Genomic DNA, 21,440 nt, shown 5'->3' with positions numbered 1-21,440 from the left:
TGATCACAGCAACTCTTATAAGGAAAACATTTAATTGGGGGTAGGCTTGCTTACGGTTTCAGAGGTTTAGCTCATTGTCATTATTGCAGGAAGCGTGGTGGCATGCAGGCAGACATATAGTGTTGGAGGAATAGCGGAGAATCCTTCTACTTCCTATAGGAAACAGGAGGTTGACTGAGACACTGGGCAGTATTCTGAGTATAGAAAACTTCAAAGCTTGCTCCAGCAGTGACATACTTCCTCCAACAAGGCCACACCCACTCCAACAAAGCCAGACCTACTAATAGTGCCACTCCCTAGGAGATTATGTGGCTAATTACATTCAAACTACCACAGTGGATAAGGGGTTGGTGTTATGAGTAGTTTTCCCACCAGCCTAGTCCCACAGCCACGCCAGCCCCAAATAATACACAGAGACGCTATATTACGCATAAAGTGTTTGGCCTGTTACTAGCATTTTTATTGGCTAGTTCTGTCTTAAATATGAACCCATTTCTATTAATCTACATATTTCCACATGGTCTTGGCTTACTGGAGAAAGGATCCAGACCTCTGCTCTTTTTGTCCTACATGCTGAGTTTCCTCCTACCTCTCCCTGAATCCTCCTTCTCTCCTAGTCCCACCTATCTTGCTTTCCTATTGGCCAACAGTGCTTTATTCATTAACCAATAAGAGAACCATATTTACAGAATGACATCCCCTATCATCTCCTCTTTTCTGTCTAAAATAAAGTGTTTTAACCTTAACATAACAAAATATATAACAAAAACAGTTATCAAATAAGAACCACGGTTAACAATATTTAGTTCTAATATTTAGCAAGATTTAAAGAAAATATTCTGTCATCTATCCTAACTTTGTGAGTCTAAAGTCATAACTTATCTTTAATCCTAACTAAGGAAAGTATAACCATAACTATCTGTCTTCAACTCTATCAAAGACTACAGAAAGATAGTATATAAACTCTAGAAATGACAGAGACATCTTGCTACCTGATCAGTCACCTGAAGTTCTTCTGTAATGTTTCATCTTCAGCCTATAGCCATAATGTGTCTGGCAGACTCCTCAGCAAAGCAAAAAAACTTTAAAGGGTCCATTGTATTAGCAGTTTGTCAGTCACCTTTCTCTGTTTCCTGCAGAATGTCTGGTAGACTCTTTCATGAAGCAGGAACCCAGTAGCACAGTCCATCTTGTTTCAGCAGTCACTTTCCTGTGGGTCCTGCATGTCTAGTTTATACAGCATACAGCCAAACAGTTCAGACAAGAGCGGTTTCTTGCCCAAATGGCTAGTCTTGCCATATTGGGAGTAAACTCCATAACGAGTTTCATCAATATCCATTTTCCTTTGTGGCACAGGTGGTGTTTCCAGGAGCAGTTATGTCTCACTATTAAGAAAAACCCTAAACCATTTAACATGTCATATTCTGTAGGTCTTTGAAAGGTTTGAAGAATGCCTATCCATTTAAAATATACCTCTGTATATCTAGAAAACCTAACTAACTTATCTATACGTTTTGACTACCATAGGTAACTACCTACAATCTGTACTTAATTATATATTACATTTTTAAATGAACTATATAAATACAATACCTAAACATATCACAAAATTGACCTTAAATTTGTTATCAATAACTGAAAATCCATTCCAAAACAATTAATTTCTATACCATAATCCTCTTTTTTACTTTTAAAAAGAGATTGGTTGTGATCATTAACCATTTATAACCAACCCCATATAAATGAAATCAAACATTTATAAACAATATTTGGGAATTTGGACATCATTCCAAAATGCTTCCTGCTGGTAGGGGGCGCTGTCTTGGGGAATCCTAAGAAGACACAGAAATCCTGGCTGTAGTGGTCTGCAAAGCTGTCTTGTTCCAGCTGTTTTGAATGCTGGATCATCTCGACACTGCTTCAGGGGTCTTGCTTGATCAAACCATGTTAGTCTGGAAGGAATCCACAGCTTTTCATTTTCTATGGAAATAAAAATAGAAATCTTTTTCCCAAGTAACCTGTCCTTGGACTTAAATTTTGAAGTGAAAGCATTTTTAAAATATATAAATTGGATTAATTCAGCAGCATTGATAATCAAGTGTATTGTAGCAATTATTTCTTGCTTAGCAATTGAGCAATTCAAAGACAACACAATAGTATACAGTATCCAGGGTCACTTTTAAATCACAGAGATCTGCTTACCTGTGCCTCCTGAGTACCACCACACCCTGCTAATTCCTTTCTTTCTTTCTTTCTTTCTTTCTTTCTTTCTTTCTTCCTTCCTTCCTTCCTTCCTTCCTTTCTTTCTTTCTTTCCTTCTTTCTTCCTTCCTTCCTTCCTTCCTTTTTTCCTTCCTTTCTATTTTTTTTTTAACCATTTTATCCTGTTTCTTTTTCTCTCCCAAGCCTATATATATTTTAAAACACACTGTAAACCTTTAGAGGTTTTCCTTAATCTGAATCTGTCTTTACTGTAAATCTTTATCTTTTTTATGGCCACGAATCTTTTAACTGCTAAACAACATTGCTAAAATGAAAGTCATAGCTCTAATACAAGTGCTAAGCAATTGCTCACTAAAGAGAGATCTGGGCAAAAAATTTTGCAATTCTTATTTCCCCTCCCGCTCTCTAGTCACCTACTGGTGCCCGCCATTAGCTAGTTCCCATTGAACTTCTGAGAAGCAATGATTCAAGGTCCAGTGATTCAAGGGCTAGCAGGGTATTGCTTAAAGCAGGTGGAGAAACAATGATGAGAGTTCAAGGGGTAAGAAGAGCACATCCAGTTCTCAGTGGTTGCCCTCTGTGTCTCCTCTACAACAAAAATTCGTCACAGGGCTCGTAGGGAAAGTCTTTTACTGAATGAGGTTGAGCAAAGAAGGACCTGCCCCGAGAATAAGTTCCTTGGTGAACAAATGTGTGTGCGAATGTCTTTGTAGTCTAGCTATATACTACAGTCTCATCACTCTGCTGCCTGTGTGTATACTTAGATAACTTCAGTTATCCAGAGTCACGGAATTTGACCCAAGCTGTAACTTCATTTCATCCTTTGTACAGCGGTCTTAACCACTATGTGAAAAGGACCTCTGTGCTGGTGTCTTCATCTGGATCTCAGAAAAGTCATCATCAAGCAAATATTGAGTGTCTTCTGTGTGCAAGGTAGAGCAGGCACAGTAGAAAGACACCCAATAAGACAACCTTGCTCTGTAGAGCCCCCATCTTGCCAAGAGAAAATAAAACACCAACAAAAACACCTGAAGAATTCGAGGCTGAATTTTTTATATATTTTTATTTAATTTAGACACGACCTTATCTTACATATCAATCCCAGTTACCTCCCATACTCCCATGTCTCCCACCACTCTCCCCATCCACTCCCCCCATCCACTCCCCAGGGAGGGTGAGACCTTCCATGGGGGATCATCAAATTCTGTCACATCATTTGGGGTAGGGTCTAGGCCTTCCCCTGTGTATCTAGGCTGAAAAAGTATCCCTCCATGGGGAATGGACTCCCAAAGTCCATTTGTGCATTAGGGATAAATACTGGTTACACTCAGAGATTACTGAAATTTCTTCCCCAACATTTTCTCTCTGTGGGCATTAGATTTCCTCTTTCCCTACATCTTTGTCACTTGAGTTTTCTTGAAAAACTGGATCTGGGGGGACTGTCATTCTAGGATTCTGGGCACATGCTGGTGTTTATCCGGAGTCATTCCTAACTGCATCACCCTTTCGTAAGAGGGAGGCAGAGAGGAAGTGATTCAGAATGCGGACTTATTGCCTTGTTATTTAGCATATGCTTGTTACTCCACACTGAATGGCTTCATGCTGAGAAGTGCCATTAACAGAACCAGAGAACTGAGCATATTTATAAAGTGTGATCAGTATAAAACCCTCAGCACATTTGCTTGAGGACACAGCTTATGGCGTTTAACCCTTGCAGCTCCAGCTCAGACAGTTGCATTAGTCAGAGGCTGCAGTTTTGACCTTAACTCTCCCCACCTTCATAGCTATGGAATCTACCCATGCAGAAAGAAAGGAAATGAAGAGGGGAAAGTGTGGTACCCCATGGGGAGAGGGCTGTTTTCTGCAGTATACTCAATCTTAAAGGCGCCTACAAATTAGTATCCTCACAGGCTATAAATGTGCCATGTCCTGTGTAGATCCCCTTGTCTCAGAACCTGCTGGTTCCAGCAAAGTCTGCTTGTCCACTTCCATCCTCCACACCCCTAAATTCTCTGGCCTTTTCAGTTGTGGTCACTAATTCACCTGCTCAAAGCTCAGACGAAACAAATCAAAACAAAACAAAAAACAAAACAACAGCAAAAACAAAACAAAACACAAACAAACAAAAAACATAAAAAAAAAAAAAAAACCCAGATCTCCTACCAGCTGTATCTATAGGACACAGTAGATTCAGTCAGACATAGTTGCTTTGTCTATTTTACCATATCTAAAGGCTACTATAGACTTTTACAAGGCTGTCCTATTGGGCCATTCCAGGATCCCTGACAAGTAGTTTAAGCAGAGTTTGGAAATATGCATTTAAAAATAAAATTTATGGTGCACGCCTTTAATTCCAGCACTTGAGAGGCAGAGGCAGGAAGATCTATGTGAGTTCAAGGCCAGCCTGGTCTGCAGAGCTAGTGTCAGGACAGCCAAAGCTACACAGAGAAACCCTGTCTTGAAAAACTAAAAACAAACAAACAAATAAATAAATAAATAAATAAATGAAAAAAATTGAAAAAAGAGTTTGAGTTGAGCATAGGTAGATAGTTCCTGCGGTAAAAATGGGAGTCTCTATGATGGATGCTCTGGAGAGAGTTTGTCAAAAAGAAAAGGAGAGGTGGCCCAGGTTGGTACAGCCCACCGTTTTTACAAGTCCGTGCCCATATGCCACCCGCTCTCACCTTTGGGGAAAATAAGGTGCCAGGTAGTCAGGCTTCTAGCATTTGAAGAAGGTTGCTGTTGGCTGCACATCTTTTGGGAACTGTACGACTTTTAGGGCATGGGGCTCTGAAAGTCAGCTTTAGAGACTGCCCTACAGATAGCCTGACTAGCCCTAAAAGCTCCTGTTGCTGTGTGAGCAACCTCCAGCTCTTTCAGGAGCCTCTTCACTGCCTGCACTGGGGGACTGTGGTGGCTGGACACAGCCAGAATGAGGCAAATGTGAAGCCCTGCTTCTGAGAACGGTTTCCATGGATGCCACCCAGACCTTGGCTCCCGAGGTACATGCAAGCATTTGCATCTGTTTTTCCACTTGGCTTGCTCCTTCAGGCCCAAAGCTAGAGTCTGGGGATTCCCATCTGGGTTCTACCTATAATGGGTTGTATGACCTTGGGGCAGTTTCTTAACCTTGGGGTCTTGTTTCTTCAGCTGTAAAATGAGGGGCAGCACTGGCTAGTCCCAACGGGCCTTCTAGCTTTGCTACTCTGAATTTTGTGAGCACAACATTCCATGTTTCTTTTCTTTATCTTAATATTGCCATCAGGAAGAGGCTGAGCATCAGTGAAAAATGACATGGTCTGTAGACTAGCTGGACCTTGAGGCAGGACTGGTGAAATTGGTCCAGCTCTGGGAATCTCGCTTCATTCTGGAGCTGAAACTCTCTGGTTAAACATCTGGAAGAAGTCCACATATTCAGACATCCAAATGTGGATCTGACCCCAAGGAAGCCATAGCCCCAGGTAACCAAGCAGTCAGGTGTCAGGGCAAGGTCTAATTTGAATCCTGGCTGCCAATCCCACTTGATCTCAAATGTGTAATCTTTAACTCCTCACTTGCTGGCTCATCTTGAGGAGCAAAGGAGAAGCCAGGTCGAGGAATCAAGAACAGCAATTTACTCATGGTAATTTTGGATTATTCGTTCTCATCTCTGGTCCTCTGTTTCTCCAGCAACAGTTTGTAGGGATTGGTGGTACGAGGTGAAGCTTGGAATTCTGCTCTTATAGGAATCCTATGAGCATCAGGGCACATTCAAAGTGCTATTGTAGTGGTCTGTTTGCTACTGTGGCTATTGCTGGTTGTGCTGAACTCAGTCGGTATTGCTTCTCTTCAACTATCTTTTCTGAGATTTACAGGCATTTTTCAGTGTTTTGCCAGATACAAAGGGGATTCTAGATAGAGAAATCAAGAAACTCAAAGCAAGCCTGATTTTATTTGGGTCATTTATAAGTCCTTGACAAATCAACCCATTTCTTGAGCCATCTTTTGTGGACCTTAACTTCCTGTTAATTGTGTCAGTGTTCTTGTCTCATCAGGTAAACAGGGGAGAGGGGGTTGAGTTAGAATTTTCTCTGTGTACATCCAGGTCAGTGGCCCAGAGGCCTGAGATATCAGGGAGAGCAGACAGTATAATGTCCAAACCCTTAGATGCAGAGGGCAAGTGGGGGCCGGGAATCCTCTTCTGCCCCAGCAAGCAGGTGTGCCCCACCCTTGTCTCCCAGCTACGACCTGACAAGTGACTATTGACACATTGTGTGGAAATGAAGGTGGTGGGTGAGCAGCTGCTGATCCTAATGGCAGCGTGGGTAGTGGAGGCGGGCCAGTCCTAGCAGAGTGACAGCTGTGGTACCCAACACTGTCAGTGCAGACACTGAAGGCCTCTGTTCCCCAAGTCTGCCCACATTTGTGCACCCTGTCACTGAAGGGTGACAAGCCCAAACACAGGGGCCTCGCTTTCTTATGCTAATGATGCATAATGACAGCTTTCTCAGCCCACCAGGTGTGACAGCCACCACAGGCAGCCCTCCACCCCCACTTCTGGGCTTCCCACTCTAAGCTCTGGGCCCCACTCAGGATTGAGCCAGCTGGAGGGCAGACTTCTCTTGTTCCAGCCAGGGGCATCTTGGGCCTATGGGGAGCTGGTTCTGGTTGTGTGGATCTTAACTAATATTTACATAGGACACCACTGGGCTCCTGTGCTTTTGTCTGTCTCCATCTTCTTCCATCCTTCACCTTACCTTCTGACCACTGCATCTAAGCACACTGCAATCTTCCATACTTCTGCCTTTGATGACTGGAACATAGCAGCTAGTCCACAAATGAAAAATAAATGGATAAATGAACGAAGATACATGCATGTGTATGAAAGTACTCTTATCTGTAAATAAGTGGATCACTTTTTAGAGCATCATTCTCATGGTAGAAGCCATGTCCCAAGGGCACGAACTGCCTCACAAAAGCTGTCTAAAGGATTCTGTTGCCTTCTTGGAAGAGCAGGTGAGCTGCACAAGTGATGGTTGGCCTAGTGCAGCCTTTGTAGTGTGATTCCCTCAGTGTTATCTGGCTGATTCCAAAGCCCTGTTCTATGTCAACTGTGGTTGCAGTTAGTTAAATGTTTAACATGTGTGTCCCCAGGTTTTCCAGCCTGAGGGCTAGAGCTAAAAGTCACTTTCAGTCTTGTTTTTCTTTCTGGAAACGTGTAAACATTTCTCTTTAGAGTTTGGGAATTTCATAAGATAGAGAGTTCCTGCCCCTTTTCTTCAGGTGACTCCAGGGCTGGATGAACCCTTCCCATCTGTTGGCCAGCACAGGCTAGACCCTCCCTGCACAGTTCTTTTCTCCCATCTGTTTTTTCTCTCCTTTTGTTGTTTTATTTTTCTGACCAGCTTCTTGTGGAATCTCCTGGACCTGTCTATGTCTCTTATGATTCACAAATTGATCTTCTTTTACAAATTTAAATTCTACAAATTATGTGTTTATGTTAGGGCTGCTTTTTAAGCTTTTATTTTTAAGCGGTCACCAACTTAGATCTCCAAGGTGGCTTTTCACCTTTCCAAATTTCCCAGTAAAAAATTTAAATTCTGAAAACAGACCACCTTACTACAAAAGGCTTCTTTGTTCATTTGCGTCTTTTTGAGGTGGAGCATTACTTTCCTACATTTTTTTTTAATCTTTTATTTCTGCCTATTCTAATTCATCTGCCCAGTTCTTTAGTTCAGCATCCTCTTATCAGGTTTTTGGGTGTCTTTAAGCAACATGACTATTCTTTGTTTTCTTATATGTGTAAATTTCTTTTGTACCTATCTGTATCAATGGGATACAAATTCTCTTTTCCTGGGGGAGGGGTGAGGATTCGTATTCTGTCCTGACCCAGTCTTGCCTCCTTTCCCCAACCTACTCTTTCCTCTATAGATCTAGATCTAGATCTAGATATTCTTGAGTCTCTCTGAATTCCATTCACCCACCAGTTCTGACATATTAGGAAATGTAGAAAGACCAAGCATCCATCATCCCAGAATACCCAATGGGAAAACTCAGGGCACAGGATACGTTCTTTGGAGCTCAGTGTACTCTACTGGAATCCCAAGAATCCTCCTGAGTCCTTTCTTTTCTCGAAGATGTGGTGATGCTTTGTTTAGCTGTTACTATAATTAAATGCCTATGATAAGCATCTCATTTTTTTTTTTTCACATAGTTGTAGAGTTTCCAGCCTATGGTCATTTAGCCTAGTTATATCATGATGTGAGTACATAACAGAACAAACACTTTCACTCATGGCCATGAAACAAAAATAAGAGGAAGGGATATGGGTTTTACAATGGCCTTCAAGAGCCCCTAAGAACTTTCCATAAGGGTTAAGCTCTTACAAGCTCCATTACCTCCTCATAGTGTCACCTTCGGGACCATGTCTTCACATATAAGCCTTTGGTAGACATTAACTATCCAACCAATCACAGATGCCACTTCATGTGCTCTTCTTGGTGACACTTTGATTTCTAGCTGCATCTTCCTTTTTCTCCGCTCATGGATGATCTTCTCTTTTCTTTGCTGCTGGTCTCCCCATATGCTACACCCACCACAGCTGCTTTCTAGAGGCATCATATTTTGCTCGTCTTTCTGAACTTACAAATAGCTTCAGGACAAGTCCTCATTTGCTCTGCTCTGGCAGTCCAGAAAGACAATGTCTTTCAGAGATGTCTGTTATGAGTAGTTTCCCACCAGCCTGGTACCACAGCTGCACCAGCCCCAATTAACATACATAGACACTGTATTAGATATAAAGCTGTTGGCCTGTTACTAGTGTTTTTTATTGGCTAGCTCTGTCTTAAATATTAACCCATTTCTATCAATCTAAGTATTTCCATGTGGTCTTGGCTTACCGGAGAGAGTTCTACTCTCTCAAGTCCCTACATCTTGAATCTCTTCCTACCTCCCCCTGAATACTTTGTCTCCTAGCCCTGCCTATCTTGCTTTCCTATTGGCCAACAGGGCTTTATTCATTAACCAATAAGAGAAACATATTTACGGAATGGCATCTCCCATCAGATGTCCATGCTTGTGGAGTTTGTGACTGTAGATGGGAGCAAGGGAGGTCTCTTTGCAGGTATGTTAGGTCATAGAATGGGCAAAGAAAAGGTGATAGAATGTGGTTATAAGGATGGATGTGGAAATCTTGGTGTTAAGTGAAATAAGCCAGGCACAGAAAGATGTAGTGTTTGATCTTACTCACATATGGAATCTAAAAATAATGGTCTCACACACGTTGAGAATGAAGGGGTATGGGTTATAAGAAAGGCACAGTGTTGCAAGATCCAACAGGTATCCCTTTGGAGTGGAGGAAATTAGGCATAACATCAAAGACACAGGTATTGGGAACAAGGTGAAACAACAAGCTCAGTTTATATCATGGAAGGGTAAGCCTTATATACTCCCCAAGCCTGCTCTAAGGAGGAGAGCCACTGAGCTGGAACCTGCTGAGCTGATGTCCTCACTGTCTGTAGGTTCACATCATCTCTTGTCAGACTTGGCTGCTGTTGTCAAGGCCCTCTGGCAGACCCGGGCTGGCTGTCAGAAAATATCTATTGCACATGTGCTGACGGTCAGTCTAGGCCAACTTTCAGGAGATACCTACTGCACATGTTCTAGGACAGCTGTCAGACCCACTGAGGCTTAGTCTTCCCACAGCTCAGGAGAGTAGAAGCCAGTGAGGGCTGGGAAACTGACTGATCAAAGGGTGTTAAATTACTGAGATATGATTAACCAATTGTGCTGTGCTATTGAACAAAAAGATGGCTCTGGATGACAGTGATGTATTGGTGTATTGTGAATTTCAAATGCTAGGACAGATTTTGATTTTCCACCATAAACAAATGATGATGATGATGATATATATATATGTATATATATATGTATATATCCATATATATCCATATATAAACTCATATATTATATATATGAGGTTTTATATATGAGGATATGTGTGTGTATCAAATGTAAATGTACATGTGTATTAAAATGTCACATAATACCACATGAATATGTACAATTTTGTGTGTCAATTAAAATAAGTTTAAATATAAAAAGATCCCTATGTCTCAATTTAGTTGTTTTACCCTTCTCTATTGGGCATTTATTTTAGGCATCTAAGAGCCGTGGAACACACAGTATTATAGAGAGGTTGCCTTTTTTGGTGTTGTAATTAGAATCAGATACTTCTTTGTTTCACAGTAAACTTTTAGTGGCAAAAATAACATTACCATGACAGGTTAGACGGGAATGTTACTGAGGGATTGGTGACAGGAGCTGACTCCAAGAGATAAATAATCTTGATTTCCCATGGCAGCCTAATGACAGATGAGCACAGATGGTGAAAACCCTCCACCTGGAATGCTGCTCAAGTCAATCAATCATCAATCAGTCAATCAGTAACTATTTATTGATCTCTCATTTTGGCTAAGAACACAGAATTCTAAATCCAAGTTTTCCAGGCCCCAGCAACTTAGCCTTGGAAAGTTCCCAGACCCCTCTTAGCCTTGATTCCCATTGTTCTTAGATAAAGTGTGGATTAAAACTCAATGGGTTGTGTGGCAACAGATGAAATGTAATAGTAAGGATCAAAGTAAAGGTCAGCTGGTACTGCTATAGTTATGTGGTTATCACTGTCCCTGTGGTTACTATGGTGATTGTAGAAGTGTGGACCATGTGCAGGTATTCAAGTATTTTCCCTGTGGTTGATTTTATGGTGTAGATGGATCAGGTAAGCTTCAAAGTAATGACAAGGTAATTTTGTGGTTTGAATATGAGGTGTCTCCCATAGCTTCCCGTGTTGAGGATTTGATGGGCTTTTGGGAAGAGGTCAGATTCTGAGAGCTCTGACCTATGCAGTGGTGAATCCCTGGGTGGGTTCCCAGCACACACATTTAAAACAAGCCTAAAGTAGTGGCCTGACCTTATAACCCTGGTACCAGAGAGGGGGAGAAGGTAGAACCTACAGAATTCACAAGGTAGCCAGTCTAGCCAACTAGTGACCTTCAGGTTCAGTGACAACTCCTGTTTCAAAAATTAGGTGGAGTTAGGCTGAGGAAGACTGATTTAACATTTGCCTAACCATACCCAAAGAAAAACATTGTCTCTAGAGTTAGCTATTATAATTTCAACTCTCATTATCACTAAATATTATGTAGAGCAAGAACTTTTTATCTAACATTAGTCATTCTCATGATGCATTTCATCATTATTATCGCTTAATTTCATGATGAAACTGGACAAAGATAGTTGTTAATTATTTTCACTTTTGTGTAAATGGAGGTTTGTCTCCTACCCACCAGTTCCTGAATAACCACTATAAGGCTTAATATTAATTATAATTGTTTGGGCAGTGTCTTAGGCATATTATTGACTAGGTACCACAATTAAATTAACCCATTTCTATTAGTTCATATTTTATCACGAGGCTGATGGCATGTTACCTCACATCTTGCTTCTTTGGTGGCTACATAGTGTCTCTCTGATGCTGCCTTCTTTCTTTCTCTATCTCTGGATTTCCCACCTAGATATATTCTGCTATGCCATAAGACAACATAGCTTTATTCATCAATCAATAAAAGCAACAAATATTCGCAGGATACAGAAGGACATCCCACATCATCTCCTCTTTTCTGTCTAATTTAAAAAGATTTTAACTTTAACATAGTAAAATTGCATATAACAAAACATTTATCAAGCAAGAATTACAGTTACAAAAATTGTATTTGGCAAAATTAAAGAAAATACTCTATCATCTATCCTATCATTGCGAGTCTAAAGTTTTATATCTAATTTATCTTTTATTATAACCAAGGAAAACTATAATTATAAGTATATAGTCTTCAACTCCATCAAAGACACCAGAAGGATATAATATTACCTAAGTAAATATGCATTATAAGCAACTTCTAAAACTCTAGAAATGACAAAGATATCTGGCTGCCTGTATAGTCACCCAAAGTTCTTCTGTAATGTTGGGACATCATCTTTAGCCTACAGGCCTAGAGTGTTTGGCAGACTAATGATTTGTATTTGACTACACATTACATTTTTAAATGAGCTACATAAACATAATAGCTTAAACAAGAGTAGAAATATATATGCATATATATGTATATATGTATATGAAAATTAACCTTAAATCTGTATCAATAAACCAAAACCCATAAAATCATATTCATTCCTATGTTATATTCTCTTTTTTCTTTAGAAAGTGATTGATTGTGACCATTAGCCATTTATAACCAACCCCCTTTAAATGAAAATAAACATTTATAAATAATCATTTGGCGAATTTTCTAGACTACTTTGCACTGGTAATCTTATGAAGATCCTGAGAAAATTTAGAAATATGGTCACGTTCTGATTGGGATCTACTGCGTGGTTGATCCATCTCAGCCAGCAGGGGGTCTTGTTTGGTCAAACCATATTAGCATGTAAGGAATCAATCACAGGTTCTCATTAGCATAGCAGCTCTCACAATCAAATATCTCTCTGTAGTTAGCTCATTAACAGTCAGAAATTAAAAGAAAACATAGTAATATACATAATACAGACTCTTTGTGCATTTTCCATCTTTACATGGCCCATTATAATTATTTTTACTATTGTTCTTCAAGGACCTTAGTTTATTATCCTTAAGTTATTTTTTCACCTGTGACTCTATATATCCTCTCTCTATTAATCCCATGCACACTTATCAAACATTCTGTGATCTGTTTAGAGGCCTCTTTTGTTTGTATCTGTTCTTAATGTGTAATCCTTTTCAGACCAGGAGAGTTTTTAAAATGCCAAGTGGGCATGCTAGGACTTATATCCCAGCTTTGGCTTTTGGATCTTCCCTGCTCAGATTTCCAACACGGCAGAGGTACGTTCACTGCTAACTCTGGAATCCATGCTCACCACCCCAATTCTAGGGATGCAGTGGGAGTCCATGACTCCATCAAGCAACTTGCAGCATGCTGTTCCTAAAACCCATTCAAATGCTTCATAGCAGGACCTCCCAAAAGAGCTGTTTCTGTCCTGCCATGATGCATAAACCAGGAAGTCATCTCTTAAAGAAGCTTCACATCTGTTTGCTTTGTCTCCCTCCTGCCTATTCCCGAATAACCCCTCTAAGGCTAATATTAATTATAATTATTTGGCTAGTGGCTCAGGCAAATTACTGACTAGTTCTCACAATTAAATTAATCTACTTCTATTAGTTTATATTTTACCATGAGGCTTGTGGCTTGTTACCTCACATCTTGTTTCTCCAGTGGCTACATGGTGTCTCCCTAACTCTGCCTTCTTTCTTTTTCTCTATCTCTGTTTGGATTTCCCACATAGCTATATTCTGCCCTGTCATAGGCCAAACCAGCTTTACTCATCAACCAATAAAAGCAACCCATATTTGTAGCCTGAAGAAGGACATCCCACATCACTTTTGAAAGGCTTACAATTCACACACACACACACACACACACACACACACACACACACACACACACACACACCCTATGCTCTCAATAATTGGGGAAAGTATCACCAAGTCCTTCCTTCATATTGGTTGTCCCTTTTCACAGACCATTCCTCATTAGAAGAATATTACAAAAGCTTTATTAAACTACCTATTTGCCTACTGGTTTTTCAGAATGCTCACCTTGTGGGAGATGTCATTCTGTAAATATGTTTCTCTTATTGGTTAATGAATAAAGCACTGTTGGCCAATAGGAAAGCAAGATAGGTGGGACTAGAAGTCAAGGAGCATTTGGGAAGTAGTAGGGAGGAGTTTCAAGATGGAGGACTTACAGGGTAGACTCCAGGATCCTCTCTCCAGTAAGTTAAGATCACGTGGAAATACTTAAGATTAATAGAAATGGGTTAATAGTCAAGACAGAGCTAGCCAATAAGAAATGCTAATAACAGGTCAACAGCATTATATCTAATACAGTGTCTCTGTGTGTTATTTAGGGCTGGCGCGGCTTTGGGTCCAGGCTGGCAGGAAAACATGCTCGTAACATTCAAACACATTTGAAGAGTCTTTTGCCTACCTCATCCTTCCATGGTTTTTGATTTTACTCAGGATAACCTGCTTCTAAACATGAGTAAGCTTTCCTTGCCTGAACCCCATCACTCCACATAAACTGCTCTCCTCCTGTATACAGAGTGACACTTTCAAATTAAAGTCCCCTGCAGGCACCAGGATTGACAACTGCAGCCCAGGTCCTTAATTTCATAGCAGTCAACATCTGAAGGACGGGTAGTGAGCGAGTCTCCCTGGATGTTTTGTTGGTTTTCAGCCATGCACAGGGAACTGTGGGGCATCTGGATGACAACCTAGCATTTGGGCTCTCTGTGGGCCTGCCTGGGTATTGTGTGATACAGGCTTTATCTTAACGTGGTCATAATTAACGAGTTCACAATTTTAAACTCTATCCAAATCCATCAGAGTCTGAATCCACTCACCCTTGGCAAAACGTGAATATGTGTTTTTAAAGCAAACGACTTGGAAAGTTTATTTAAAAAAAAAATCTCAAAAGGCATTTTTGACATCAAATAACTCACAAAACCCAATGTTTTTGTGATTTAAATGAATCAGAAACATATGGATTACATTTTCTTTAAATTGCTCTCAAGATTAAAAATCAAGGGGAAAAAAAGTGCCCTGGGCCAAATGTGTTTTGGGGGTTTTTCCAGGACAAAGTATGGTTGAAACCGAGCTGAACAGCACCCGCAGTGGTGCGGGGGTATCCAGGCCTTGAAACTGCCATGGGCTTAATCCCAGAGCATCCGTCCTCACTCTGGATTCCAGGCAACCACACAGACCACCAAACACAACCCTAATAACAAACACCAACACTGAAGATGTCTGCGCATTTTCAGTTCGCCAAAAACAAACAACACACTTCAAAGCTGAACTAAAGATGTCTCTTTTTAAAGTTCTCCCTGCAGGGTCTGAAAGTGGTTAAAAGAGAAATTACATTGGAAAAAGGAGCTGTTTTAGGCATTATTTAAAAGTGGGCAGAGATGGGTCTGCTGACAGCCAAGCCACCTGGAGCAGGAACGCAGCTCTGGACCATCTTCCCCAGGCTCACATGTCAACCTCAGTTCAGTTTTGCTTGCTCTAAAACAAGCTGGGAGAAACCAACCTGGAAGGCACAGGGTGGGTGAATGTGAGAACTTAGTTCTGTGCAAAAGACATCTGGATTTCAGTTCTATCGTAGACAGAAGTTTCTGTACCACCCTGTCCCAAAGCAGTTTAGTTCCAAATAAACACACAGAGGCTTATATTAATTATAAACTGTTTTGCTGATGGCTCAGGCTTCTTATTGGCTAGCTCTTTCTATTAATCTATGTATCTCCTCATGGTCTTGGTTTACTGGAGAGTACCTGGACATCCTACCTCCCGGCTACATGCTGTCTCCCTTGAAACTCACTCTGTGTGTCCTGCTCCCAGAATTCTCCTTGTCAGGTAGCCCTACCTATACTTTGTGCCTGCCTACATCCTGTCTTTCCATTGGCTGAAACAGCTTTATTCATCAACCAGTAAGAGAAACATATATTCACAGCATACAGAAGGACATACCCCATCAGTATACTCCTTGATATGGACTTTTGTCAAGCAGCACAGAATCAGTTTGATATTCAGATTAACCAAACCACGTCTTAAATCATCTGACATACCAGTTGGATTTTGCCTCTTTCACATCAGTTTTTAATTTTTCATCAAATTATTTGAATGTCCAGTTTTGCTTTTCAATTTTAAAATAGTGAACCTACCCCCCTCCCAGCTTTTTTATGTTCACAATTCCTTGCCTTGACCAGGCAAAGAGGCTTTGGAAGAACAAACTCAGTATAGACTTGCTGGCTTTCCTAGCTGGTACACTCACAGAAAATTTTCACACTGCCTTCTGTCCTTCATCTGAGTTTTAATTTCATGACCTAATTTTAGGACTTTCACTGTAGTTACATTTATTATGCCTTTTTTTTTTTTTTTTTAAAAAAAAAATCAAGTTTCACATCAGATCTCTAAAACTGTTACACATTTCAAACAAACCATGTATTTGTTCAACAAATATTTATTGAGTTCATACTATGTAGCCGGTATATATTTACTGAAGATACATCTGTAAACAGTTCAGTCCAGAGGGGGTGAGTACATGCCTGGACAAACAAGGTAATTGGAGGTAGTGGTGAGGATTGTCAGGGATACAAAATGGAGATGTGGTGAGTATGTTAGTGAGTGCTGTAGTGACCGAGTGGTGAGGAGAGAGGGAGGGAGGAGAGACTAAGACAAAACCAGAAAATGATGAGCTTTGGGAGTGCTGTATTTAACTGAAGCCCTTGTAGGAAGAAGCAGTGAGGTTTGTGAAAGGCTAAGAAAGAGTGCTCCATGCTGGGTGGTGGCACACACCTTTAATCCCAGCACTCGGAGGCAGAGGCAGGTGGATCTCTGTGAGTTTTAGGCCAGCCTGGGCTACAGAGAAACCCTGTCTTGAAAAATGAAAGAAAGAAAGATAGGAAGGAAGGAAGAAAGGAAGGAAGAAAGAGAGAAAGAAAGAAGAGTGCTCCTGGTGGAGGGTACAGTGATGGTAAGGACCTAGAACCATGGACTGTTTCATCCACTGAGGAAGTACACTGAGACATCTATACGGTATGGGGCCAGAGGGATAAGCAGGCTCCCGGTGCATAGTTTTGTTGACCATAGCATTTCTTCCTGTTTTATTACAGACAGAGACATTTCCAGTCTCAAATGGGTGTAAGAGTGATCTGGATAAAACTATTACAAGCTTTGCAGTCAATACTGGGGAGATGGCTCAGTCAGTGGAGTGCTTTCTGACTTCAATCCCAGAGCACTTGTAAATTCAGTTCGGGGAAGGTGGAGACAGATAGAGCCTTAGGACTTGCTGGCCTAGACTTTTTGGTAAGCCCCTATCTAATAAAAGGCCCTGTCTCAAAAATAAAAGGGGATGAGACATGAATAATGATACCTGAAGTTGACCTCTGACCCTAACATGTATAGGCACATTTGTACACATGCACCTACCAATACACGAACACACACACACATGCACACACACACACACACACACACACACACACACACACACACACACACACACTAAAATCAAAAGTCAGCATCAAGTTGAAGGCTTTTCAGTGTCTTCAGTATGAATTAGTTTCTATTATGACCATTAAAAGATTGATCTTTGCAATAATCTAACAATGATGAAAGGAATATGACAAACACTAGAATATGGCCAGTATTACTAGTGAACATTGCTATAATGGACTTCAGTGCTACAAGTGTTAAGCATTAGTAGATGAATATTTCATGTCCCAATGAAGTAGAGAGGCAAAGACAAAATTAGCATGAGAAAACACCACAGACATTATATTGCGTATCCCAGAACCCCTTGCCAGCAGTGCTGACCTGGTTACCTATAGATAGCTCACCTTGATGGCATCTATTGCATGCTTACTATCACACTCCTAAGAAGGAAGAACTAATTCAGTTGCAGCTGTTATTAACAGCATTAAAAGGACAAGCACTTGAAAATAATCAAAGCACTAGGGATAATGCTCATGAGTGGAGTGCCTGCCTAGCACACACAGGGCTCTGGGTGATATCTCCAACACCACCAAAAGAAAATAATGAAAGCAGTTAGTGGAGTTTGCAATTAATTTGTTGATGTGGAAATACTGTACTTCTTGAGTCAATGGAACTGGACAACTAGATGTGTTACTATTGGGGCTTCTTACTAGCTTTTTTAGGATGATGGAATGAACTGCCACAGCCTTGGCAGCTTAAGCCAACAGATACTGATTTTCTCATAGTTCTGGAATTCAGAAGTCTGGAACCCAGTTGTCACTAGGGCAGTGCATCCCTGGAGGCTCTGGGGAAGAACTACTCCTTGCGTCTTGACTTCCAGTAGCTACTAGAATTCCTTGGCTTGTGTTTTTATCATCATAGTCTCTGCTTCTTGTTTCATTTTGTCACTGTAGGTGTCAAATCTCCTTCTGCCTCTCTCTTATATGTATATATGTGATGGAATTCCTAGAGAATCCTTGATTTAGTCAGATGTGTGAAATTTTTATATTAATGGGCAATATTCATAGGCCCTGAGGATTTGGACATGGGCATATCTTATCAATGTATTACAGTCTTATAAATAAGAAATATGAACAAAATTCTTTAAATACAATTTTTGAAAAGTGCCAAAGCCCATGGAACATCTAATAATGATATTTCTACTTGGCTGAGGCACTTGTACAATGAAATATACAGCTAACATTTTATCTGACAGATCTGGACAAGAAGATAAGATAGGAAATAGACTATTTGATAAAGGGGATAAGTGACTTTGACTTTTAGAAGACATTCTTTTCTTCCTATAAAAATAATAGATAAGATATTAGGATTCAATATAAAAAATAGTGAAGTAGAGAATGAGTCAATGGGAGCCAATAACTTGTCGGCACATCCAGGAAAACTAGCTGTAATTAAATATAACATGAAATGACATCTTGATAATAGGAGCATTGTCAACATCCACAACCAACAGCATCCATTACAAATGTTAACTTGGCATTTCAGCAGCACTCTCTTTTTTACACAGTAATTAGCAAGTTCCTCATCAGTTAGAAGATTTTAGAAATACAAATGACTTGTGCTAGAAAAAGTCACTAGATCAGTCAATATGTTTGCCCTTCCACACTGACATTACCTGGTGAAGGGTCAACATTAAGGGGAAAGGTGTCCTGATATTGCTATTAGAGGTGACTGAGTGAGGCTGATTCAAGGGACCTATTGATTGTCCTATTTTCTACTAAGGTGTAACTGACTAATAGCACTACCCAACAGCTCAAGCGACTAACACCTTTTATGATTTCTATGAATATGTCTCATTGAACAAAAGCTCTAGTCAGTTGAGTTTAACAGTGTTATATAATCTTAGGTGGGCAGAGGAGCCTTTTAGATAGGAGAGAATACCTGTTTCTTATCCTGTTCTCTCAAAAAAGTGCAGCTAGCTCAACATCCTCTGCTTCCCTCTGCCATAACTTACTGTAGCTTTCAGGTTTTAGAGGTTCTCCATCAGGGGCCTTGAATGTTCATCTTCTCTGGACCGGTCTCCACTGTGCATCTCCCAGGCTTCCCCAAGTACTTCCTTAGGGGTGCAGCAGAGAAAGGTATTGAGAAAGAACATGTCTTGCACTTGTTTCTATTTCCTTAAGATCTTATACTGCCATGTGTGGGTTGTGAGGCTCATGAAGGCCATTCAGGGAAAAACACATTGAGGCTGGACCACAGGGCAGCATCAGTCCCGGGATTTAACAGAAGACTGATGTGCCTGTGAAGACTCTTGGTCTTGAGGAGCCCATGCACTTAATATTCTTGATTGCCCTGTATTTTATGTCTCTCTTTCCTTCACTTCCTAAGCTCTGCAGATACTTTAAGTAATGTGTCTCAGGCAGAGGATGACTTCCCTGCAGGGACTATGAGTTAGATGCACAACAGGTACTTCCTTCCAGCAGCTTGCAGTTACTTTCTGTTCTTTATGCCTTTGTGACTTTAGCAATCATAAATTGTACTTTTATGTATCATATCTTTGGGATTCAAGCCAAGAATTCTATCTTTTTTTTCCCCTCTGAGGAAAGGGTGCAGAGCATCAGTGATTGGAACAAAGACTGTGTTTGTCCACGACGGAGAGGACAATTCTTAGGACATGCTGGAAGTCAATTTCTGTCAGAAAAGGAGAAGAGACGCTGTGATAACAAACTAATTTTAAAATTATTAAAGATACACTTCTTACTGCAAAGCATTTAGATTCTTGCAGTGTTTCCAGTATCTGTATTGATTGACCCCTGAAGTCACGACGGCATATTAGCAAAAACAAACTTTGCTGTACCTTAGACTCATCAGGGGAGTGCTTTTACTTCTTTTATTTCTCTGTCTCTGTCTCTGTCTCTGTCTCTGTCTCTCTCTCTGTTCACCTGTGTGAGAACAGGCACACATGTGCTATGGATGTGGCTGTGGAAATCAGAGGACAACCTCAGGGATCCATCCTCATCTCCACTTTGTTCAGGTAGGGTCTCACTGTAAACTGCACGACAGCTGGCAGATTTTCCTGTCTGCCTCCCATCTTGCTGGAGAAGTGCTGGAGTTACAGACACATGCTAGCAGATCTGGCTGTGCCTGGGTTCCAAATACAAGTTCTCATGCTTGCACAGCTATCTCTTTATCTGTGAAACTACCTTTCCAGTTCTTCAGTGGGAGAACTTGTAGAAGCATTAAGTCTTCAGCTATATCTGTTATCAGTTACATTAGTATTTCTAGGGCTGAGGCTCACGAGCATCAGTGTGATTTCAACTCCTCCTGCGAATCCATTGCAGCTGAGTCCCAGATTCATCACTTCTGTCACTTGTACTCACCCTTCATTGGGGAAACCTGGTCCTTTGCATCCAAAATGGATAGTTATTTATCCTGATCCCTTTAGAGTGCAATTTCTCACACGTGCACATGCCATCCTGCTGTAATTATTTAAACCTGGGTTTGGACAGAAGTGGTAAAATGGGGGAGAGAAGTAGAATGACTGACATTTCAAAGTCTTTTGGTTTTCATTATGCTCCCACTGATATTTGGAATGAGACTTTTGGTGAAGGGTTCTAATTTTTATTCTAAGGAGAACTGAAGAGTCACAATCAGGGGACCAGTTAGATCAGATCTAATTTTACATTGCATCGGCTGTGACACAGGGTAAGTGAGCATGGAATCAGGCCAGCTAGCAGGTCTCTGAGGTAACAAGGTAGCTTGGTGATATATTTGAAAGAAATGTACAAGCCTGACACAATGGAACCAGCAAGCCTGTCTCAGTTACTCTGCTGTTGCTGTAGGAAATTAGCTTCATAATAGTTGAGATGTCATGGCAGTGGGCAGTAGGCATAGCCGGAGGAGTAGGGGGCCGAGAGTTCACACCATAAACAGAGAAATGAAGCATAGAAAATGAACTGGAAGAGGCTGGAGGAGTTTACCTTTTAAGTCATGACTGCATCACCTAAGCCTCCCCAAACAGAGCCACCAATGGTGACTGAGTGTCCAAATCCCTGAGACTATGGAGACCTTTCATTCAAATCACCTTAGAGCCTCTAACGGTGTGTTGCACAGTATAGGTGAAAGCAATTTACAGGGACTCATGAATTTCTGTCAGATCA

Source organism: Phodopus roborovskii, unplaced genomic scaffold (assembly GCF_943737965.1).
Source record: "Phodopus roborovskii unplaced genomic scaffold, PHOROB, whole genome shotgun sequence".
NCBI classification, from domain to species: domain Eukaryota; kingdom Metazoa; phylum Chordata; class Mammalia; order Rodentia; family Cricetidae; genus Phodopus; species Phodopus roborovskii.
The sequence above is the reverse complement of the archived record's forward strand: the minus strand, read 5'-3'. Positions refer to the sequence as shown.